Source organism: Eurosta solidaginis, chromosome 5 (genome assembly GCF_040869045.1).
Source record: "Eurosta solidaginis isolate ZX-2024a chromosome 5, ASM4086904v1, whole genome shotgun sequence".
Taxonomy (NCBI): Eukaryota; Metazoa; Arthropoda; class Insecta; order Diptera; family Tephritidae; genus Eurosta; species Eurosta solidaginis.
This window is the reverse complement of record NC_090323.1, coordinates 118,003,993-118,030,195: the sequence shown is the minus strand read 5'-3', so window position 1 is coordinate 118,030,195 and position 26,203 is coordinate 118,003,993. Positions and strand designations below refer to the sequence as shown.

General features: G+C 35.3%; 1 protein-coding gene across 17 annotated transcripts in view; it reads right to left on the bottom strand.

The window, feature by feature from the left end:
- The window catches only part of LOC137253031 (alpha-tubulin N-acetyltransferase 1-like), a 783,286-nt gene that overhangs the window by 599,291 nt on the left and 157,792 nt on the right, over positions 1 to 26,203 (bottom strand). For 3 of the 17 annotated variants that reach the window (XM_067789276.1, XM_067789281.1, XM_067789277.1), the window contains exon 2: positions 25,598 to 25,730. The exons of the other annotated variants lie outside the window; for them this stretch is intronic. The gene's annotated coding sequence lies outside the window, so the exon portion shown is untranslated. The remainder of the gene's footprint in view (positions 1 to 25,597; positions 25,731 to 26,203) is intronic. 17 annotated transcript variants of the gene reach the window in all.

Sequence of the window (26,203 nt, the reverse complement as noted above, 5' to 3'; positions counted from 1 at the left end):
TGGAAAGATATTGGTATGACTAGGGAACCAAATATGGAGGAAACCATTAATCCTACTACTAGAATCGAGGAAACCAGACGCATGCTGGTAATGTATAACCTTACAGAACATAAATTAATAAAAAAAATAATTTTTAACAATTATTATTTCAAAATGGGAGGCAAAGAATCCAAAGTAGAAGAACCCAATGCCAACGTAATTAATTCCATTCAAGTAATTGACCATAGTGAGGCATTAGACTTTATCAAAATCTTGTTGATAATTTTGACGGTCTGCACTTGCGTCAACTTATTTCTAAAATTATACTCAACTCATAATAAATTTTTAAAGAAAAAATACATGAGCCGAGCAGATGGTCTAGACAAAGTCTAAACCCAAAAAAAATATAGATATTTTTTTTTACCTCGATGGGCAAATGGGAACTTGTGGAAGAAAAAATTTTAGCAGAAAAAGCTTATAAATGTATTAATAAAAATATAAGCATACATAGAATAACCATTTTAAAACACCTCACGACAATATTACTGTCATTGAATAATATAGGCAAAGCTATACAAGAAGTACATAGCAAATTAACTGCCAGCCATCAACTAGAAGCACAACAAATTTTTTCCGGCGTTAGAGATAAATTAGTATCCTCATTAGGTAGATATAACATTGAGGCATTAGTCCCAACGTCATTTGAAGGAGAGATAGAAATTGATTTCGCTAGCTTATTACCTGAAACTCAAGCAAATCTAGGGGAAACCCCAAAAATTGAAATTTTTAATAAAACCTCACAAATTGAAAGCAACAAAATGTCACAAACAATAGTCGAATTTTTAAAGACTGCTTCATCAGTTATGCCAGAATTCGATGGTAAAGCTGAAAACTTGAATAGCTTTTTGGATGCTTTAGATATCTTAGAACAAATTAAGGATACCCATGAAGCTGTAGCGGTTTCGATGATAAAAACCAAGCTGAAAGGAACAGCCAGAAACCTAATAAGTACTGAAAGCTCAATTGAGGCAATAAAACAAAAATTAAAAACAGCAATTAAGGGTGAATCAGTTGAAGTTTTGGCAGCAAAACTCCTGAATATCCAACAGCGTGGTAGAACTGAAAATCAATACACTGCTGAAATTGAAAAGCTCACAAAATCGTTGGAAGGAGCATACATACATATCTGACGGACTAACACCAGAGTTAGCAACCAAATATGCTACACAATCAGCTGTGAAAGCTATGTGTAAAAACTGCTCCAGCGATAAAGTAAAAACAATTATGCAAGCTGGAACGTTCACAACAATGAACAAAGCTATATCAAAATTTACTAACAGTTGCACAGAAGTAACTGGAAATACAAATTCAATTTTACATATTCGCCAACAAAATTCCAATTTCCGAGGTAACTTCCGCAGGAGTTACCAAAACTATAATTATAGAGGAAATTATAGACGTTCTTTCAATACCTATAACAATAATAACAATAATAATAATAACAGACAAAATAAGCAAAGATCTGGTCGAAATTTCGGATCGCGAGGAAATACCCGCAATAACACCAGAAATGTCCGAAATGTTACACAACAGGAAAACCAACAAACTCCACCTCAATAAATAAAAAATTATATATTTTCAATTTATACCTTAATTCCAGAACAGCTCTGAATGATTACATATCAACCCTCCTAATCGATACGGGAGCGGATATTTCAATAATAAAAAAGGGTCAAATTGACAGTAATGTCACGATAAATAATTCTCAAAAAATAGATGTAAGAGGAATTGGTCAAGGGATAACAAGCACTATTGACATGGTTAAAGCGGACTTAAAAGATGATTACCTACTAATTAGACACAAATTTCACGTAGTAGAAGACAATTTCCCAATCCCATGCGATGGAATATTGGGATTAGATTTCATTAAAAAATATAATTGCATTTTAGATTATCAAACAGAAGGTGACACTCTAATACTAACACCATATGACTACCCAGAAAACATAATAATTCAGATGACTAACAAACAAACAATTAATAGTATTTCAATTCCCGCACGATCAGAAGTAGTTCGACAAATTCGCATAGAAAATAGAAATTCAGATTTATTAATCCCACAACAAAAATTGTCTGAAGGTATTTTTATTGCAAACACACTAGAAAATTCACAACAAACATTTGTTAGAATTATAAGTACAACAGATAAAAATGCAACACATCAAGATTTTAATATTCGTACAGAAAATTTGAATGATTATACAATAGTTAAAAATAAAAAACTCGAAAATGAGGCCAACAATAAGGAAAAATTAGAAAGATTAAATAAAAATGTTCCAAAATTTGCAAATAAAGCACTTAATGCATTATGTGCGGAACTCATTGACATTTTTTCATTGGAAACAGAACCAATTACCATTAATAATTTTTACAAACAAAAACTTCATATAAAAGACAATAACCCAGTCTACGTAAAAAATTATAGAATACCAGAAGCTCATAAGAGTGAAATTAATAAACAAGTAAACAAATTAGTTAAAGATGACATAATAGAACCTTCAATTTCAGAATTCAATAGTCCAATTTTATTAGTACCGAAAAAATCACTCCCGAATAACCAAGAAAGAAGATTGAGAATGGTTGTAGATTACAGACAAGTAAATAAAAAATTGGCCGCAGATAAATTCCCTTTACCAAGAATTGATAACATACTAGATCAGTTAGGGCGAGCTAAATATTTTTCATGCTTAGATTTAATGTCTGGATTTCACCAGATTGAACTCAGCGAAGAGTCAAGAGATATCACGTCCTCTACTGCAGATAATGGTACTTATCGTTTCAAAAGATTACCGTATGGCCTTAAAGTAGCACCGAACTCATTCCAAAGAATGATGACATTAGCAGGCTAAAAACCTTCACAAGCATTGCTATACATGGACTATTTAGTCGTATTAGGATGCTCCGAAAATCATATGATTAAAAATTTAAGAGATGTTTTCGCAACTTGTAGAAAATATAATTTAAAATTACATCGTGATAAATGTTTGTTTTTCAACCAAGAAGTAACTTATCTTGGTCATAAATGCACAAGCAAAGGAATTTTCCTAGATCTCAGTAAATTCGAAACAGTTAAAAATTTCCCAACACCTAAAAACGCGGATGAGGCGAAGAGATTCGTCGCATTTTGCAATTATTACAGAAGATTTATCCCAAATTTTGCAGAATATTCTAGAATAATAACAAGACTTTGCAAGAAAAATGTATTTTTCGACTGGACAGAGGATTGCAAAAAATTCTTTGACTATTTGAAAGCTGCGTTAAGTTAATAAGCCCTAATATCCTACAATATCCCGATTTCAATAAACAATTTTGTATAACAACTGACACAAGTGGATATGCTTGCGGAGCAGTATTAAGCCAAGAGCATGAAGGAAAACAATTGCCAATTGCCTATGCATTAAGATCATTTACTAAAGGAGAAATTAATAAAGCAACAATTGAGAAAGAATTAGCGGCCATTCATTGGGCCATAATATATTTTAGACCATACGTTTACGGTAGAAAATTTTTGGTCAAAACAGACCACAGACCCTTAACATTTTTATTTTCGATGAAAAATCCGTCATCAAAGTTAACTCGAATCAGATTAGATCTGGAAGAATATGATTTCGAGGTGGAATATATCGCAGGTAAAGAAAACTGTGTAGCCGACGCATTATGACGCATAGATATTAAAGAACTAAAACAAATATCGGTAGAAGCGTGTAGAATATTAAAAGTTACGCCTAGGTCGGAAACTAACAAAAATCATAACAATAAACAGTCCAGTAGTAAAAATGAAGAAATAAAAAGTCACAAAGAGAACCCAATAATATTTGAAGCGCTAAATAAATGTGAAGTAAAGAGACTAGTCCAGTGTTCGATCCTCCGAAATTACGTTTCAAAAAAGGAAAGAAAATTTGTAGCGAAATTAATATAAAAAATCTAATTGTTGAGGCGAAGATTGACTTAGGTCAATTCTTTGCCAGGCTTATGAAAGAAACCGGCAATTTAGGAATTAGAAAAATACAGTTGTCCTTAGGAGACAAATTGTTTAAAGATAATTATACCCGGGTAGACACATTTAAAGAAATTGGTACCAAAGTTCTCAAAAATTTAATTATAGCATTAACTCCAGAAGTTATGCATGTGACAAATAATGGAAAAATTAAAGAAATTCTTCACAAATTTCATGACGATCCTGTTTTGGTGGCCACCCAGAAATAAATCGCATGACAAATAAAATAAAACAAAAATACTATTGGAAAGGAATGAAAAGTGATATCAGAAAATATATCAAAAAATGCGCTCATTGTAATAAAAATAAAATAATTAAAAACTTGAAAGAGCCTATGATTATAACCGAAACGCCCACAAAAGCGTTCGACACAGTACAAATAGATACGATAGGCCCTCCTCCTATAACTGAAAATGGAAATGAATATGCAGTTACTATAGTATGTGACTTGACTAAGTATTTGGTTGCAATACCAATACACAGCAAACACGCAAAAACAATAGCCAATGCGATATTCGAAAATTTTATCCTAGTTTATGGTTGCATGAAGACAATTATAACGGACATGGGAAGCGAATATAAAAATAGCTTATTTGAAGAATTATGCAAGCTTCTAAAAATAAACCATAACACGTCAACACCTTACCACCATCAAACTTTAGGCACAGTTGAACGTAAGTAGTCATAGAACATTCAATGAATATGTACGTTCCTACATATCCATTGACAAAAACGATTGGGATGAATATCTTAAATATTTTACGTATTGTTACAATACTACCAATCTACAGTTCATAATTATTGTCCATACGAACTAGTATTTGCCAAAAAACCCCAGACTTACGTATTTTTAAGAGAAAACACAGTAAGCCCATTATACAATTATGAGGCTTACGACAAAGAAATTAAGTATAGGTTACAAATAGCGCAAGATAGAGCATATAAATTAGTAATACAGGCTAAGGAAAAACAAAAAAATAGTTATGATAGGAAAACACAATATAAGGAAATAAATTTAGGAAATTTAGTGTTAGTAAAAAATTAATCAGGGCATAAGTTATATAGTAGGTATAAAGGATCCTTTAGAGTAGTAAATATCGATGAAAACAATAATTTTACAGTAATTCCCTATAAGGTAGAAGAGATCGATAAAAACAATGTAGGAAATAGAAAAATAGGAAACATAAATCAAACTAATAAAAATAAGAAAATTGTAATACATAAAAACAGACTTAAAATCATAGAATAAGAGCACTTTAACTTTATAAACACAAAGAAAATTTCTATTGTTTGCAAAAGAAAAATACAATAATAAAACAAAACAAAAGAGAAAAAAAACAAATGTAAACTATTCTTTGGAAATATCAAGCTAAATGTCGCACAACAAAAAAAAAAAAACAAAAAAAAAAACCCCACCAAGCAAAGTAAGCACAAACGGATTCAAAACCATTAACCTAACTTGAGTAGCCATAGATAATTCGTGCACAAATTATATATGTCTACTCTTTCAAAGGCGGATGGTGTAGCATTCACTCATTAAGTTATTCATTCATTTGTACAAACATATATTTCAACCCGTTTTGGAATGTCTTAAAATATATTGAATCTTACATACATATTCATACAATTGTACATACGTATATTTAGGCTCGCTTTGGTACGGAATGAGATTCTATTGACACATACATTCATTTGTACAAACATATATTTTGTACACCGTGCATCATATGGTAACCTGAGCCTTGATATGACACTGTTTAACATGATTCATTTATGCTTGCGTTGCACATTCCACAGCCAATTTTAATTATGCTTAGAATGCAGTTCCCAGGGAACTGAATTGAATGTATATGTGTGTTATACCTGGTTTGTAAGTATTAGTGTAAGTAAGTATTTTAGCTCATAGAAATTTTGTATAAAAGAAAACAGCTTTTGAATAAAGAACAGAATTCAACCTGCTGCCGTTTCAATTGGCAGTAAATTCTATCTGGTGGCGCTAACTGGGCACTGCAACCTAGATTTCGATTTTCTCTTATCCGCAAACATTACACACGATAACTTGAGCAAAAAACGATATATCTTTACTAAACTTAGTTCACGTACTTATCTGAACTCACTTTATCTTGGTATTAAAAATGCGCGTAATCCGACTATGACCACGCCCACTTTTTCGATATCGAAAATTTCGAAAAATGAAAAAAATTCCATAATTATATACGGAATACGAAAAAATGGATGGAACATGTGATTGGATTGGTTTTTTTAGTGCTAAATATAACTATAGAAAAAACTTTGTAAAATGGGTGTGACACTAGTGTGACCCTTATTTTTTCGGTATTTTCACTTGGCGAACCCCTTAGATTTATTCCAAATTAGAAAAAAATTATATATAAAAAATTTTAGATCGTTTGCATAATTATTGGGCGTGCCTTGAGCCTACACAGTTTGCTAAAAATGCTATTTTTCTCACTATGGCTCGATTTAATTGTTCTTAACTTCTGTAATATATTTTATAGAAAAACTTTATTCAAAAATATTTTAGGGACATATCTGATGAACAATGTTTTCTTTAACATTAATATTTAATCCAGAACAAACCAAATTAAAAAATAACATCGAAATTTTCACATACACTCAGAAAAAACTTTAATGATATGGCACTTAAGAATTTTTTTTCTTTTCGCATGGCCAAAATTTCTTCAAAATGAGGAAAAATTCCTCAATTTGAAAAATATTTCCTCATTTTGAAGAAATTTGGCCATGCGAATGAGGAACAAATTTCTTAAGTGCCATTTCAATCCAATTTTTCTTCAATCGGGAGAAATTTTTTTCTGAGTGTATCTTCATATTCTTTGCCTGATGGTTATTTATTTTATTAAATGGTGTAATTATAAAAAGTTTTGTAATAAAATCTCCTTCGTGCTCAAAGGAAATTGTTTTTGATAATTTTTGACAACTTGCAATATACATACATTGTTTTTTTCCCTCGTCTTTTGTGAGCATTGGGTTGGAGTCTTTCATCAATTTCAGCGCTCTTTCAGCTGTATCGTTTACCACGTGAATGTTATTAACAATTTGAAGAGCACTTTTAAAATTACTATCCGCAGGCCATAAACTTGGATAATTTTTCAAAAATGCGGTATTGATTTTAAAGTGAAGAAAAAATTTGCTTGTCTCAGAAGATATGAACTGATCAATTCCGCCTTCAATAACATGCACAACATTTAAATTTTGAATTGAGTCGCGTTTTACGTCTTCATCTAAAGTCTCACGACTCAATGCATTCACCATCTCTTGTTTTGACTCAACACCCAGCGGCGAAAGTATGCATTACGTAGTCCTATACTTCTCCAACACTTCGAATTCAGTATGCAATACAGAATCAATTACAATCAATATTACTTTTCCATAAGCATGGCCGTTTTGTGGACAGAACTGATTACTTATCTCCTTACTGGTAATGGAGTAAGTAAACGATATCCGAACAATCTTCGGATGTTTATTACTCTTAGGCATACTTTTCTGAAATTGTAATCGGAATTGTAGAGAGGTCACCCACATAACGATACACGATTTCTAAAGGATAGAGAACCTTGTAATACAGCCACTACAACAATTCGTGTACTTGTAATCGAAGTGGTAAAGTATAGTGAACACATTGCACATTACATTTATGCAATTGTAATCGGCAATGTAGAGAGGTTACCCACATAACGATATACGATTTCTAAAGGGTAAAGCACCTTGTAATACAGCCACTATACCAATTCGTGTACTTGTAATCGAAGTGGTAAAGTATAGCGAACACATTGCACATTACATTTATGCAATTGTAATCAGCATTGTAGAGAGGTCACCCACATAACGATACACAAATCTGAAGTGGAAAGTGCTCTTGGAACACAATCACTGTACAACTTAGTGTACAATTCAAAGGCAGAGTAACAGCAAAGTAAATTATGTATTTTCATTTCTACCATTTGTAAAATATTTATTTTTATTTCATTTCTTTATTAATAAATGCATTAGTACAATAAGAAAAGTAATTACTTTTTAGTACAACAATAGTAATTTAACACATATCAAGGAACATTATTATTATTTATTAAATTACTATTTTAGAACGTATTAAATTTATATGAAATATTTCAACATAAAAGCTTCAAAAAACTTAAGTGGCATCCACAAACCTAACCTATATATATACTTATAGTTAATAAAAAACTGAGATATTATTTGAGAAAAACAACGTCAAAAGGATAAAAAATCAAACTAAAATACGAAGCCCATATATTTCTTATAAGTATATCTTTGGTGACTTCTTATGTACACTTTCAATATTTTCCTTGTTTTTAATTTGTTTAATTTTATTGTCATACTTTTGTTTCTCTAAGCGACCCGTCTGCGTTTTCAAAGCTTGTCGTATAAATTGTTTATATAGGCGCTCTTTGGTGTCATCAATTTTTAAAGCATCTGTAAATAAAAAAAAATTAGGACTTGATTTGCATATATATTGTAACGAATGTTAGCAGCACTGACCGATGCTATCGTCTCTAAGCCGATGCTAAGCAGTGACGTGAATGCACATCAATAATTCAATCATTATGTATTTGCATAAACGAAACAATAACTGCGTCTACATATATGTACCATGTACGTATACGAGCAGCGGAGAGACAATGCACTAACACATGCATATATCTGAGAAGTTTGAGAGCTACTGGACTAGTGGATTCTGGAAGCGCCTAAAAGATGTATAAAATTGTCCAATTTTAGTTATAGCTGAGAAGTTTGAGAGCTCATGGACAATGCTAGTAGATTCTAGAAAAATGCGAACGAGGAAACCAAAGAGTATAAAAGGCGACAGATGTAGAGGCGCTGTAATTCAGTTTGAGTTGAGCTATCAATCAGTTATTGATTAAGCACGCGATCTGGCGGCCAATAGTAGAGTTTAATTTGAGTTGTCAATCAGTTTGGTTATTAAGCCAGCGAGTAGCAAAGTATAAGTGTTATTGTGAAGTACTTTAATAAAGGCCATTTTTCCATTCTTCAATATTGGAGTTATTTATTCAACAGTTTAGTGATTCGAACTTAGCAGAGGATTGCAAATAAGAGGATTTGCAGCAAATTCGTTACAATTGGTGTCAGAAGAGGAATTGTTGAATAAATTCCAGAGGACAACAAGGACATGGCAAAGTTCATTGAATTGAAGATCCAGCAACTAAAGAAGGAGTTGGAGAGCCGTGGATTGAATACAAGCGGCGTTAAACTCGAACTTTAGGCACGGCTACGAGAGGCAATGGAAGCAGAAGGAATTGATGTGGACGAGTATGTCTTTTATCCTGATGGGGACGAGACAACAGCAAAAATTGAAGAGAAAAATGAAACATCGCAGACAGTTACGAGCACAGACTTGAACATGATTTTGGCTGCAATATCTGCTCAAACATCGACAATGTCATCTCAACTAGAAGAACAGAAAACGTATATGACATCTCAACTAGAAGAACAGAAAACGTATATGTCATCACAGATGGAATCCCAAGAGACACGAATAACATCGAAGATGGAAGCACAGGAGGCACATATTGCAAAAGTGTCGTCAGAAATAACATCGAAGATTGAAGAACAAGAAACGCGTATGTCAGAAATGTCGACACAGATTACATCTTTAAGCGTTAAATAAAAGATGCGTCCGCTCGGTTTAATAGTTCGATTTATTCTGCCTTTTTCAACTGTACATCTTCTAACATGTATCTATCGTTACCTAGCACTTTCACTACTTTATACGGACCTTTAAATTTTGGAATTAATTTCTTTGACGTGCCTGAATTTGAATCAAAGCTTTTGACGACGACATAGTCGTCCACTCTATATATATGTGGGCTTTGCATTTTTTATTTACATAATTTCTATAATTATTATATTTTGGCTGCTTTTTCTCGTATTTCTGCATGACTTTTAGATTCTGAATCTGACCCATTTTCCGTTAATTTTTCTTTTAGGGCATCTTCGACCAGACCGCGCTATCTTACTCCACAGAGCATCACGCTTGGATATTCCTTAACTGTCTTATGTAAAGTGTTATTAAGGGCATACTCAACGGATTCTACAACATTATCCCAGTGTATGTTTCTCTCAGGGTCTGTTAGTTTCGCAATCATTGGCGCCAAGTTTCTATTAACTCTCTCCACTTGTCCATTGGCTTGTGGTGAGCCAGTTGCAATTTTTATATGGCGCACGTTTTCTTTGTCTAGGTACTGGTGAAATTCTCCTGATGTAAAGCAACTACCTCTATCCGACACAATATATTTTAGCTTGCTATATGAACGGAAATATTCCATCAATGCATTTATAACCTCCCTTGTATTTGTTGTCTTAGTCGGGTATAACCTCACAAACTTTGTGCTGGCATCGATGATAACTAATAAGTGCTTTTTCGCTCTCTATATGTAGTACCTCGAATGGTTTACTACCCTTCGGAATGTTGTGCAATTAACCTTCTTCACGTCCATGCTTTGAAGAATAAACGATGCACTTTAAACAATTTCGGATATGGTTCGCAATTTTTTGCTTCATATTTGGAAACCAGTAGTTTTTCGAGATAAGATCCAACGTTTTGTCGATCCCTGTATGACCCAGTTCATCGTGATATTTGTGAAATATGTGATTTTCCATACCCTCCGGTACGTAAAATAATAATCGATCATTTTCTTTTTTCCTATACACCACCCCGTTGCGCATTTCGTACTGACTATTTTCACTTTTTTGCAATATTTCACGTAACTCCCTAATCTTAGTATCTTTGCCTTGACAAATTATAAGATTTTCTTCAAACGTATTCGATTCTAACACTAAAATATTGTTACATCTGCTAAGAGCATCAACGTGTTGCATACGGGTTCCTGAACGACGCTCCAGAATGTAGTCGTAATTTTGAAGCTCCAAGGCACACCTAGCGATTCTTGGGTTTAGCTCTTTTTTATTTAATATCATTGTCAGCGAATTGCAATCTGTGACTATTTTAAATTTTAAACCCTGTAGGTAGACCCTGAAGCGTTGTAAAGCATAAATTATCGACAAAGTTTCAAGCTCGAAACTATGGTATTTCGATTCAGCTTCACTTGTTCGCTTCGAAAAATAAAATACTGGATGCAATTTGGAATCACATTTCTTTTGCATCAGAATTGCACCGAAACCTGTCGCGCTGGCGTCACAGTGCAATTCTGTTGAGTCTGAGGGATCATACAAAGCCAGTATTGGTGCCTCTAAAAGTTTTTGCTTTAGTGTTTCGAAGCTCCTCAGCTCCTCGGTTCCAAATACAAACTTCTTATCTTTTCTTGTCAAATCTTAAAGAGGCTTGGCTATTATGGAGAAGTCGTTGACAAACCTACGGAAATAGGAACACAAACCTATCAAATTCTGTACTGAATGGGCCTTCGTGGGGATAGGAAAATTTTTTATTGCCTCGAGACCTCTCTCGTCTGCTCGGATACGATTTTCCGTGATGGTGTACCCTAAGTATTTCACTTCCGATTGGAGAAACTCACATTTGTCTAACCTTAATTCCAGTTTATTATCTACTAGTCTACGAAAAACTTCTTTAAGAATATCAAAATGTTGATCTAATTCTTCGGTGGCTATCATTATGTCATCTAAGTATATTATAACCCTATTGTCCATGACCATGTCTGCAAAAATTTTATTAACAAAGCGCTGAAATGTGGACGGAGCATTTTTAAGTCCAAACGGCATACGAAGAAATTCAAATTGCCCTAATGGGGTGGTAAACGACGTAAATTTAATTGTATCCGGATGCATGAAGACGTGAAAGAAGCCATTTTTCAGATCGAGTTTAGTAAAAAATTTCTTTTTAGCTAGCCTATCTATTAAATCATCAATTAGGGGAATCGGATAATTATCCTTTGCCGTTACTTTATTAAGGGTCCTGTAATCTACACACATTCTTAATTCGCCTGTCTTCTTTCGTACCAAAACAACCGGAGATACGAATTCCGATTCACTGGGTTGTATATACTTTTTTCCCAAGTATTCGTCTAACACCTTTTTCAGCTCGCCCTTTTCAGCGTACGACAACCTTCGCGGTGGGCAGTTGAACGGTTTCACATTATCTAAAGTTAACTTCATTTCGCATTTCACATTCGGCTCAATGGGACGCTTTGGTTCTAAATAATAACCGCTAAATAATTTATTCCACTTTTGCTTATGAAAATTGCTAATATCTTTTCCAATTTTTATCGATAATCTGTCTTTTTCATCATATGGCTCAAGCGATAGCAACTCTTTGAACAACTTAGCATTTTCTATAGCTTTCTCATCATTCACTCTTATTCTATCTTCATTCTCTATGGTGTTTACCTTTTCGCCTATCTGTTGTCCATCACATACATTTATTACTTCAGGTTTTGAATCTACTATTTTATCATTTTGCTGATTAACTACTTCGCATTCTTCCTCGCTTATTAATTTATACTTACATACCCGAAGGAAATCTCTTCCCAGAACTGCCTCATAGGTCATTGTTTCGTCAGCAACAATAATAAAATTAATTTCAAAATGTTTATAATTTATTATGATTGAACATGGAAATTTTCCGTATATTTTTACTTTTAACTTATTTAAACCAAAATACATTTCATTTTCATATTTAAGAACATTTTTAAGGAATTTAAAATTTAGTTTGGATTGTACGATTGACCTCCGTATGAAGCTTATTGGGCTGCCGGAATCTATGAGGCATTCTAGAGAAAAATAAAATAAACTTTCGTTCTTAATAGTAACTATAAAAGACCTTACGTATTCGCCATCGTCAATCAGCTGTACCCGGTTCTTACGTTCTGGACACTCTGCGACCCGGTGCGTCATCTTCCCACAAGCGTAGCACGCACCTTTTTCCCTTTTTGCCTTCTTACAATCAGAAGCGTAGTGGCTCAAACAATTGCAGTTGAAACATCTTTTCGTCTGTGTGGTATTTGCGGTAGAAACATTTGCTTTACTGGGTTTTAAATTAATCTTGGAAAATGCTTGTAGAAGCTGTGCTTTTGACGCATAACACTGCAAGTACGCCTGTGTCCGGAGCTGTTCATCGCTTATGCCTTCAATAAGGTAGTCCACTATCTCATCGTCTTCGAAGTGTAACAAATTTGACAGGGCAATTTTGTCACCGTAATATTGTAAAAAACTTTCGCCAGCTTTCCATTTCCTGACTTCGAACTTTCTACGCAATACTAATTTGCTTTCCTTCGTGCTAAACGCTTCCCGCAGTTCAGCCAATAAATTTTGTAGCTCTTCTGTTGCAAAGTTTGGTTTAGAATGCATCCACGATAAAGCCTTGCCCTTCAGCTTGCTTAACAGCAAAACGCGCTGTAGATTGTCGTCGATACCATAGGCCACGCTTACACTCTGCAACTGTGATAGCCAAATGTCTACGCTGGCTTTCCCATCGCACTCGGGTATTATATTTAAAATAACGTCAATGGGGACTTGGCTTGGTCGTACTGGTGCTGTTTCACTGGCCACCACCGTATTCATGTTGAGATCTGCCAACCGTCGTAGAATTTGCAACTCTTTCTCTAATATTTCTTTTTCATGCCATTAGTTCGTCTTTTATATGCTGCATCTGTGATATGGTCACATTGTCGCCGTTTACATGTTCATCGCCCCCGTTGTAATTACCGCCAGCACCTGCACCATTGCTATCCTCATCGTTACCATTATTGTTGCTCCGCTCATGTACGTCGGTGGTTGGTTCAACAATTTCGACTCCATCGCTTCCAACTATCGGACATTGTCCACGCTCCGCTACCGGGATTTGGTTCAGCCGAATTGCTAATGCGCTCTTTGCGCCACTCGTTGGCAAATTCAGCTGCTGAAGCCAAGCACGCAATTGCTGGCTTGTAAAATCATTCACACTGATCGTTTCCATACTTATTAAATTGCAATTTTTTATATTCTTTTCAGTTCAAATTAATTTGTCTGTCCGCTTAAAACGTGTTATTTTCACTCATTTGTTTCGATCATTTGTTTCTATCATTTGCTTCACTATTTTGTTTTAACGCTCAATATTTTTCTTTTTAAATGTCCGCCACAAAACCAACTTTTATTTTCTTAAGAAAAAAAAAAATCAGGAAAGGGAATGCGGTCCCACTTCTGAGACTTTAAGCGTTAAATAAAAGATGCGTCCGCTCGGTTTAATAGTTCCATTTATTCTGCCTTTTTCAACTGTACAAGGTTTGCTTCTACATACTCATGCAATCGCACGTTACAATATGGCTTCTTTGGTTGCCATGCCTACTGCGTCGCTTCTATATATATTATGTTGCACATACTAGCATGCTATCATAGTACATACACTTATTTGTAGTAGTTGTATATTTATGTATCCTATATATGTATATACTGACATGCAGTAGTATTACATGTAGAGTATTGTGGCTGTCATTATACCACGGTCACATACCTATGCAATGGTATGCGAAAGAGCTGCTACACATCCAATATGGCATCCCAACTGGAATCGCAGGAGACACGCATAACATCCAAAATGGAAAATCAAGAGGAGCGCTTATCATTACAGGTGGCACAAATGTCTTCACAGTTAGAAGCACAGGAAACAAAATTCTCATCACAGCTGGAGGCTGTTAGTGAACGACAAAATAAAGTGGAGGCCGAGATGGATGCTTTGAAAGATCGGATTCAGGAGTTACAACTGAACCGTCCAATCACTTCAACGTCTACTCTGAAGGTAAAATCCCCAACGTTTGATGGTTCTGTTCCATTCCAGGTATTTAAGCTCCAATTTGAGAAGACCGCAGCAGTGAACAACTGGAATGCGGTAGATAAAGTTGCTGCATTTTCATGGCGTTGAAAGGGCCTGCAGCTGAGATTTTACAAACCATTCCAGAGGGCGAACGGAACTGTTATGAAGCATTGATGGGCGCTCTAGAGAGACGATACGGAACTGAGCATAGGAGACAGATATACCAAATGGAGTTGCTGAACCGCTTCCAGAGGCCTGGTGACACATTGCAAGAGTTTGCGTCGAATATTGAAAGGCTAGCACATTTAGCGAATGCGGACGCACCCGTGGAATACACTGAATGGGTAAAGATTCAGAGCTTTATAAATGGCATACGGGACGTCGAAACAAAGCGAGCTACATACGCAAACCCACAGCCAACATTCGCAGAAACGGTGTCACAAGCTCTGATTCAGGAAACAGCGTCGCTTCTGTGTAAGCCAGTTTTCAAAGCACGCCGTGTGGAAGTAGAAAGGCCAGAGTGGGTAGACGCAATATTGGAGGCGCTGAAAGGATCGCAAAAGCGGAGTGAAAAAGTTATCAAATGCTTCAAATGCGGGAAGTCCGGTCACATTGCACGTCATTGCGATCTTGGTCCTAATAGTTCCAACAATGGGGGTGGCGGTAAACGCAAAGCTGGCGGAAATGAGCAAGAGCGTGTCGGATGTAAAGAACGAAAACTTGCCCCGGCTATTGAATGTCCTGTGATATCTGTGTCGTAGATTGGAAGGAAATCAAGCAGTCTCACTATCAGAGGGAATGTGGATGCTAAAGAGCGTGTACTGACTGTAGATACGGGGGCATCTCATTCCTTGATTCGATCTGATTTCGTCTACAGGAGAGTAAAGTCATTACCTGGAGCAAGGTTGCGTACGGTCACAGGCGAGTATAATCAAGTCCAAGGCGAAGTGGTATGTGAGGTATTAATTGGAAAAGTCATGGTTCTACACAAATTCGTTGTGGCTGAGATCGTTGATGAAGTCATATTGGGAGTGGATTTCTTGGTTGACCATGACGTCAGGATCGATATGCGGAGAAAAATTATGCGCTATAAGAACCAGGACATACCACTTAACTTTAGTTTGGAAAAAGGGTTCAGCAGTGATCGGGTACTGGTGGAAAAGACTCGACAAAGACCACGAAAGTCAAAAGCAAAGGTTGATAGATCGAATGGGCCAAATAAATCAAAATCAAAAGTACCTGCGAGAGAAACACTGGCATTGACAAAACCTAAAAGACGCAGGAAAACGAAGCAACGAATTTCCGTGAAAGAATGCGAGGGTAGTTTCAAGCCGGAGCGCACTACTGTTGTAAAATGTGGGAACGATACCGATTATGCAAAGCAAATCCGTCCAGCGCAAGCTCTACGAAGTGGTTCATTGACCAAACAACAGAGTGTGAAGGAACGGCCCAGGGTAATGAGTAGTAAGATGAAACACTGGCATGACAAGAACTTTAATTCGGAAGGTTTCTTGGCGGCAGATTTGGTACTGTTAAACAACCCTCACCGGCGGAAAGGTGTTCCAGACAAACTTCGGTGCAGTTGGGAAGGCCCGTACAAAGTTGTGAAGAAGATCAGTGATACAATCTACCGCATACAAACCACTGGGAAACCACGGATTAGAAGAGTGGTTCATTTGGAGAGGCTAGCAGCGTTTAGATCGAGAGATTTGTCTGATCGGGACGATCAGACTTAGGTGGAGGGCAGTGTAACGAATGTTAGCAGCACTGAGCGATGCTATCGTCTCTAAGCCGATGCTAAGCAGTGACGTGAATGCACATCAATAATTCAATCATTATGTACATATTTACATAAACGAAACAATAACTGCGTCTACATATATGTACCATGTACGTATACGAGCAGCGGAGAGACAATGCACTAACACATGCATATGTCTGAGAAGTTTGAGAGCTACTGGACTAGTGATTCTGGAGGCGCCTAAAAGATGTATAAAATTGTCCAATTTTAGTTATAGCTGAGAAGTTTGAGAGCTCATGGACAATGCTAGTAGATTCTAGAAAAATGCGAACGAGGAAACCAAAGAGTATAAAAGGCGACAGATGTAGAGGCGCTGTAATTCAGTTTGAGTTGAGCTATCAATCAGTTATTGATTAAGCACGCGATCTGGCGGCCAATAGTAGAGTTTAATTAGAGCTGTCAATCAGTTTGGTTATTAAGCCAGCGAGTAGCAAAGTATAAGTGTTATTGTGAAGTACTTTAATAAAGGCCATTTTTCCATTCTTCAATATTGGAGTTATTTATTCAACAGTTTAGTGATTCGAACTTAGCAGAGGATTGCAAATAAGAGGATTTGCAGCAAATTCGTTACAATATATAAATATAATAATAACACAGTTCTACACAAAACACAAAAGTGTATTTGGGTATTCACGCCAGCAGCTTATCAACTTACCTTAATAAAAATTATTTGCCTCTAGTATATTTTGTTTTTGGTAGTAATGTAAAAAATATACCACATAAGCATATACGCTGATAACTAGGCTCACGTGAATACCCCATATATGTCTGGGAAATTATGTTTTTCTTGCAGGTCTCGTCGACTAGAACATGAATTTGGGTAGGAGATTTAGCAAACACACCCAAAATCTTGAGTTACGGTAAAAAACTGTTTTAATGGGAAGAAAAGTTTCTTCTTTTCCTATGATACATAGTTAGGACATTTTTCATACGTGTGATATTGTTCAACATAACTCAAGATTTTAAAGGTGTTTCGCAGATTTCGCTTGCTTAACCCCTTTTTGCTACTCATATTAATTTTCCTTTTTGTATTAGAATAGTTGTAATATTACTAAGTAAACAAATTACGAATATGTTTTTAACTATAAGCTGATACTGCACTTGTTACGAATATAGGTATATATGTACATCAAATCACAATATATCAGTAGTTCACAGAACTTACCGTTATGCTTGCTGGAACTCCACAATGCACACACTAAATAAGAAGAAACCTATTATTATATGTAAATCTAAGTAATTTAACAGAAAAACTCACTTAAATAGTTTAAATTTGTTTTTATTATTTATTGCCCGAGGTTTTTTGCTTTTCAATTTTTTCACTACTGTTTACAGCGCACAATCTTCACACGAATAATCGACTGACGCGTGCCACAAAACGATCTACATAAATGTACATATGTATATACGCAAAAGTATGAACATACATATATATGTATATATGTATTTTACACGAACCTTCACGAAGTTTTAAAATCTCTATTACGAAGAATACATAGAAATTTCTTCATTACAAGTCAGTATACAATCTAAGTGAATGTAATACATTACTTGTAAGGGGTTCGTAATGCATAACGTGGAAGGATCGCAGAGACTCACTTCGCCGCTGGGCAGAAACACTGTTATCAAAAAATGCTAAAGCCACACATGCAGAACTCAAGTACCATAAAAGGTTTTTAAATTTGTGTAATGCAACTTGAGATATATCAGCATCAATTTTTTTAAAAGTGTCGAATAGCCGAATAAATCAAACACGTATTTAAGAATTTAATACTAATTATTTAATGAAATTAGTTAAAGAAATATAATTGTAATTAGCATCGAAATTTATAAGAAACAAAAGCAAACTTCAATTTTACGTCCGCTTGCTACGGTTGCACGATTCGACTCCCTTTTGCATTCATTCGATTTTCTTCTTAAGCAGTAGCAATGTTGCCATCTGTAGTTGACAAAAGAATCCAGTTTTTTCAAAAGCTGGAAATCTTTGTATGGTGCTTGTGCAGAAGAAGGGGCAGAGAACCACATCTCAACATATAAAAATAAATAAAATAAAACAACATATATTGAAACAATAAAAATACATATACTACGTAAAGCGTTCCTATCTTTTACTGCCAAATCAAATTCACGTAGAAATAAAACTATTTTTAAGCAGTATTTAGCTTCTGCCATCCATCTCGCTTGGTGGACAGCCCCAGGGGCGCGAATAGGTGGAGTCCCGCCAAGAAATCTTAGTGTTAGCTCAAGAAACTCTCTGTAATCATCTCTTAGCTGTTTAGTTTTGATCGCATCGTTCACAAATTCAATTATATTATATTTATCTACTGTCAAATATTTTTTGACATCATTATCTTCCATTCCAGACTGATAATTATTTTGGTTAATATTTCCCCCTGTATTTTTAAATTGCTCAAATATTTTTACATTTAGGCTTTCGATTTTGCTCATCTTAACTTCAAAGGCACTTTTTAATACGACTTCCAAAATGTGGTGACGGCAAGGTAGCCAAAGAAGCTCTTTTGAAGACTGTGTTCAATAGTCGTACAGGTTCCAATAAAACGGCCTGTATTTACGGCAGTTGTGTCGAACACCAAGGTTTTTATATGATCTTGAAGTCCCCATTCAAATATAGCTTTACAAACAGCAGACGCCTGATCTCTGCCAGTTCCACTTTTAAGCGCGGGCACTTCAAGTAGTTGCTCCTTACACCCGCATGAAATTATGATTGGAAGCCTGTCAACTTTTTCATTCCCAGTACATATAAATTACACCAAGTACGTTCTTGTTGAAACGTTCTTTCATATTTTTGAACGGTTCTGTTCGTATCTTTTCCCTTGCATTATGTATAGACGTTTTATTTATAATATATTTTTGTACTTCAAGACCGTCTGCTACTTCCACAGATATAATTAAATGCACGCCTTTTCGATCACTGACCTTGCAAACATTTAAAGTGGCTGCAAGTTTTGGAGTCATTATGTTTTTAAATCCTCTCATTTTTTTGGTTGGCGTTACAGCTTCTGCTCCCAAGACCTGCTAAAAAGGAATTAAGTGTTCTGATTATAGTTCTAATGTAACCCTGTGTATTTCAATTATTTCTCATCTAAGTTTTATACAGTTTCATTCCCACTTTTTACTTTATAATTTATAATTTATAACCTAGAACTTACCTCATAGCTAGCAGCGATTTCGCTGATATTGCTCTCCGAACTTCAGGAAGAAAATTCAGCTGTTTCATCTTAATAAAGACAGTACAAATAAATATATGTTATACCATATTAAAAATAATATAATTTTTTTTCTTACTAGAAGCAGCTGATGCCCGATCACTCTGCTCTTTCCGATTTAAATGATTTTGTTGACGTTCTTCCATTCTTTCTTCACTTACTGCTGTTTTGTAATCGATGCCACACATAAACTTCGGTCTACCTTTCTTTCTTTGATTCTACAAAAATAATGTATCCTCTGAATTTATAATAAGGTTCAGTGCATTTGCACTTGCTATATCAAATAAATCATCTAACTTCGACGTCCACGCCTCTTCTCTTTCTCTTTGCGTTTCCGATTTAATTTTAGAATTTTTATTCACTTTCCTCCATGCATTATATAAATCTTCAAGTTTTGTTATGCAGTGTTGCTTGATTCTAGTGGGGATTTGAGCTTCATCCCAAAAAATATTCACTTCTTTGACCACTAATTCAGCACACTCACGTAAATTTAATTTTACTGCTCGTAAATTAAAAACTAATACCTTCATAACTTCTTTGTTAGAAGGTAGTTTACACCCACTTAAGGAAGGAGAAAAATAGCCTAACATATGAATTTTTTCACGCAAAATTCTTGATGACATGTCTAATTACTGGACAATAAATGAAATGTAGTCGTCGTTAAGTAACAGCAACAATAATATTCTGCTCTGCTACTCAGTAAGACCTAACGGTAAACTGTTGCACTAATTATGTGTTGCAAATTGTTAGCAGAGATTTATTAATAGAAAAAGAATACTAAACACACTAACTCGTTTTCAATGCACGTATAATTTCGACTGTAAAAAATTATTACAGTACATATTTTAATTCACTGACAGAAATTCCTAAGCCAATACAACTAAGTTAAATATTCTATTTTGTTACCAAGTGATAAATAATCAAAGTAGTTTTATAACACAAATAATTATATGAAAATATGTTCGTAGGCAAATAATGCGAAGATATGTGAAAATTTCGCTGTTATTTTTTAAATAGATTTTTTCTGGATTAAATATTAATGTTAAAGAAAACTAATACAAAGCAACATTGTTCGTCAGATATGTCCCTAGAATATTTGTGAATAAAGTTTTTCTATAAAATAAATATTACTGAAGTTAAGAACAATTCAAGCGAGCCATAGTGAGAAAAATAGCATTTTTAGCAAACTTTGCGGGCTCAAAGCACGCCCAATAATTATGCAAACGATAAAAAATTTAATATATAGTTTTTTTTTCTAATTTGGAATAAATCTAAGGGGTTTGCCAAGTGAAAATACGAAAAAAAATTGTCCATATAACTTGCGGTCACACTAGTGTGACACCTACCATATTAAGTAGAAGAAAATGAAAAAGTTCCACAGGGCGAGAACAAAAGCCCTTGGAATCATGTCAGGAATACTGTTCGTGGTATTACATATATCAATAAATTAGCGGTACCCGGCAAATGGTGTTCTGGGTCACCCTGGTCCACATTTTGGTCGATATCTCGAAAACGCCTTCACATATACAATCAAAGGACATTCCCTTTTAAACCCCTCATTAATACCTTTAATTTGATACCCATAAGTTACAAACACATTACAGAGTCACCCCTGGTCCACCTTCATAGCGATATCTCGAAAAGGCGTCCACCTATAGAACTAAGGCCCACTCCCTTTTAAAATACTCTTTTATACCTTTCATTTTATACCCATGTCATACAAACACATTCCTGGGTTACCCTGGGTCCATTTTCCTACATGGTGATTTTCCCTTATTTGACAAAGGATGAAGGAAAATCGTTCTAAAAAAGTCACCCTTGGTATACAATTTCGGACTCTTATCGGACTCATAAATAAGAGCGCTTCGAAAATATTTCAGGGGTGATTTAAAAAAACTATAAAGATATGCGTTCAAATTTAACCCAATTTTCATATTTAAAAAAATATTCAAACAAAACGAATTGATAGCTGAAGAAAGATAGCAAAGGCAAGTGGTTCCACTTTTTAGTATTACCATTTGTATATATCCATGAAAAAGACAATTTTGTCTCCAAAGCTCTCAGCTGAGTATGTAATGTTGGGTTACACCCGAACTTAGCCTTGCTTACTTGTTTTATTTAATTTATTTAATAATTTGGGAATAGATATACTTTTGACGAGCCCATTTTTTATTTTTTTGGGCAAATTTTACTTACACGTAATTACATAGGTCTTTATTTACCAGATTATTTGCTTTTGATTTTAGGTGCTTTCACGAAATTTATTTATAACAATTGTCGGAAATTTTCCCCAAAAATTTATAACAAAAAAATATTCTTCGTTCCAAAAAGATTACGTTAAATTTTTTGTGTTGTCTCTTATGTTACTTTATTTTATTATTTCTTATTTTATTTTATATTATATTCTTTTACTTCACCTTGTTTTATTAGTAAGTATTTAAATGCAACTGACTGAATCGGAAAATTTCACGTAAACGAAAAATTCCAAAAATGTTTTAGGTTTTAGGTCAAAACGGCAACCGGCATATAGCGTTATTTATTTCAGAGTCATTTATTTTATTTATTAACATATATTCATCCTGACACAACAATTTTGAAAAAATTATTTAACAGTGCCAGTCACGTACGATATAATAAGGTCTTCTGATAATTAAAAATACTTAACATAGAAAAAGGGAAAAGCGAGAAAATTATAAATAGGGATACATTATAAAATGGAAAACAAAGAGGAGAAAGAAAAGTACAAATATTTTGAAAAAAGAAAATATAAAATATATATATAAGAGAAATATATATATATATATATAGATATATATATATTGCAACGAATTTACTACAATTTCTCTTATTTGCAACCTTCTACTAACGACCGTATCACTAAACTGTTGAATAAATAACTCCCATGTTCAATAATGCAAAATGGCCTTTATTAAAGTACTTAACACTTATACTTCGCAACTGATAGCTTGCTTAAATCAAACTGATTGTCGCGCCTCTACTGTTGCTGCTTTTTGTACTCTTCGATTTCCTCGTTCCATACTTCTAGGCGTTTCCAGAATTTACTTAGTTACTGCTATAAAATTATAACTGCAGGTGCACGTGTATAGCTTCTCATATGCGCGTGTATATGTGAGTGACTCTTCCACAGATAATTGCCTACTTTTGGGAGCATCTCAGTTAAGATATATGCATGTGTTTGTGCGTCACTTCTCCGCTGCGTGTACGTACATATGTGTGGACGTAATGATTGATTCGTTTATGTAGATACAAGCGACTGCCTGCTTTATTGTTGTTGTGGCTTCATTTACTTAGCATCAGACTAGTGATGTGAGTATCACTTAGTGTCACTAATATTCGTCACACTGCCCTCCACCTAAGTCTGATCGTCCCGATCAGACAAAACTCTCGATCTAACCGCTGCTAGCATCTCCAAATGAACCACCCTTCTATTTCGTGTTTTTCCAATGGTTTGTATGCGGTAGATGGTATCAATGATCTCCTTCACAACTTTGTACGGGCCTCCCCAACTGCGGCGAATTTTGGATGGAACACCTTTCCGCCGGTGAGGGTTGTATAACAGTACCAAATCTCCCTCCAAGAAACCTTCCGAATTATTGTTCTCATCGTACCTGCGTTTCATCTTACTACTCATTATCCTGGATCGTTTCTTCGCACTCTGTTGTTTGGCCAATGAACTACTTTGTAGAGCTTGCTCTTTACGGATTGGCTTCACATAATCAGTATCGTTCCGACGTTTCCCAACAGTAGTGCGCTCTGGATTGAAACCACCCTTGCATTCTTTCTGAGAATTCTTTCGTTCGTTTTAGTGCGTCCATTAGGGGTTTTCAATGCCAGTGTTTCTCTCGCAGGTACCTTCGGTTTTGATTTGTTTGACTCATTCGTTCCATCAACCTTTGCCCGATCTACTTTCCTTGACTTTTGTGGTCTCTGTCGAATCTCCTCCACCAGCACTCGCTTACTGCTGAACCCTTTCTCCCAACTAAAGGTAAGTGGTATATCCTGGTTCTCATAGCGCATAATCCTTCTCCGCATATCGATCCTGATGTCATGGTCAATTAAGAAGTCCAATCCCAATATGACTTCATCAATAATATCCGCTACAACGAATTTGTGTAGAACCGTGACCTTCCCAATTAAGACTTCACAGATCACTTCTCCCAGGACTTGGTTATACTCGCCAGTGACCGTACGCAACCTTGCTCCAGGTAATGGCTTTACTCTCCTGTAGACCAAATGATATGGAATCAAGGAATGAGATGCGCCCGTATCTACAGTCAGTACACATTCTTTGCCATCCACATTCCCTCTGACGGTAAGACTGCTTGATTTACTTCCAATTTGCGACGCAGATATCACAAGACATTCAATAGCTGGGGCGAGTTTTCGATCTTTACATCTGACTCGCTCTTGCTTATCTCCTCCAGCTTTGCGTTTACGGCCAACCAAGTTGGACCTACCAGGACTGGTGCTGCAATGACGAGCAATGTGACCTGGGTTACCGCACTTGAAACACTTCATAAATCCGGCATTTTTCTGTTGTAATCCCTTCAGTGCTTCCAAAAGTGTGTCTACCCACTCTGGTCTTTCTACTTCCACACGATGAGCCTTATATGCTGGTTTACTCAATAGTGAGGCAGTTTGTGAGTCAATGCATGTGATACCGTTTCAGCAAATGTCAGCTTTGGGTTTGCGTAAGTAGCTCGCTTCGTTTCCACGTCCCGTATGCCATTTATATAACTCTTGATTTTTACCCTCTCGGTGTATTCCACGGGTGCGTCCGCATTTGCGAGATGAGCCAATCTTTCAACATCCGAGGCAAACTCCTGCAAAGTCTCATTCGCTCTTTGGTGACAGTTTTGCAACTCAATTTGGTAAATCTGTTTTCTATGCTCGCTTCCACAACGTCTCTCGACATCGACCATCAATGCTTCATAGTTGTTCCGCTCTCGATATAGCTAAATGGTTAGCGTAGCGTGCCTAAATTGTACTATTGATGAAAGTTTAGCACCCTTCGAAATGGATCTATCTGCGCAGCTATGGCAGATTGTCTGAAAAATTGTTTACTTACTATTCCAAAAACAAAATGTTTTTTTTTTTTCATTTATAGAAAAATTAAAAAAACAATAATCATTACAAAAAATTATTGTTCTGGCCTTGACCTCGTTTCGAACCTTGAATATAAAAATTCACATTCAATATTATAGAAGGTATTTAAAATAGAGTTGTAGTGGTTAGCAATCATTGTAAAAGCTAAACACTTTATTTCTAACTTGCAGTGTATTAGTAATATGCCCTAAACTAATGGAAGTGAGTTCCAAAAACGTACCGCGTTGATAAAAAATTGACGTTCAAATGTCAGAGTTTTGTGTCTAGTGTAAATAAGCAGGGCCGACCTTGATTGAAGAAACTGAAGCCTCTGGTACAAATAGTTTGGTTCGTTCGTATGCATAACCTTATGTATGAACAACACTGTTCTTAATTTTAACAAATTTTCAAAAGAAATATTTAACAACTTTATGGTCAAGTCGTTTTAGCCTAACTACGTATATGGCAATGTTGTTATAAACAATATTACGCTTGGTTTTACATACAGAGTCACAATTATCATAAATCTCACAGCCATACAGTAGCGTAGGTATTAAGTACGCTTTTGCAAGAAGAAGTCTAATATGTAAAGGAGTGAAATACTGCGTTAGCCATAGCGTACGAAGCATTCCATACACTTTACTTACCGTACTAATGATATGATTATTCCATGTCAGAGTTTGATTAAATACCAAACCAAGGTTTTTCGCTGAGTCAACATATTCAATAACTGCACCGTCTAGCATTACCTTGTCTAAGTTTTGTGTATCGAAGGCTTTTCTGCGAATGACATTACAATGACGAATATTATTATCACTTCAGTAATACATCACTAAGCGGTTATTAAATAAAGGCACAACAACAATAAAGCAAGCTGCCACTCTTGGTACGTAAACAAATCAATCCTCATTTACACACATATGTACATACAAGGCAACGAAGAGATACTTGGGAACACATGTAATCATCAGCCGAAGTAGTACTCACATATACACACGCTATAAGAGAGGCTATAAACTACAAATACACATACATATAGCTCTTAACCACGTAGTAGATTCTAGAAGGAGAAACATCTAGACATTTGGAGATATGTGCGGACAAGGCAACGGAGAGTATAAAAGCAGCGAAAGTTGAGTAGTCAGTAATCAGTTTGATTTAAACACGCAATTAGTAGTGAAGTATATGTGTTATTGTGAAGTACTCTCAAAGTAGTCTAATAAAGGCCATTTTGCATTACTGAATATTGGAGT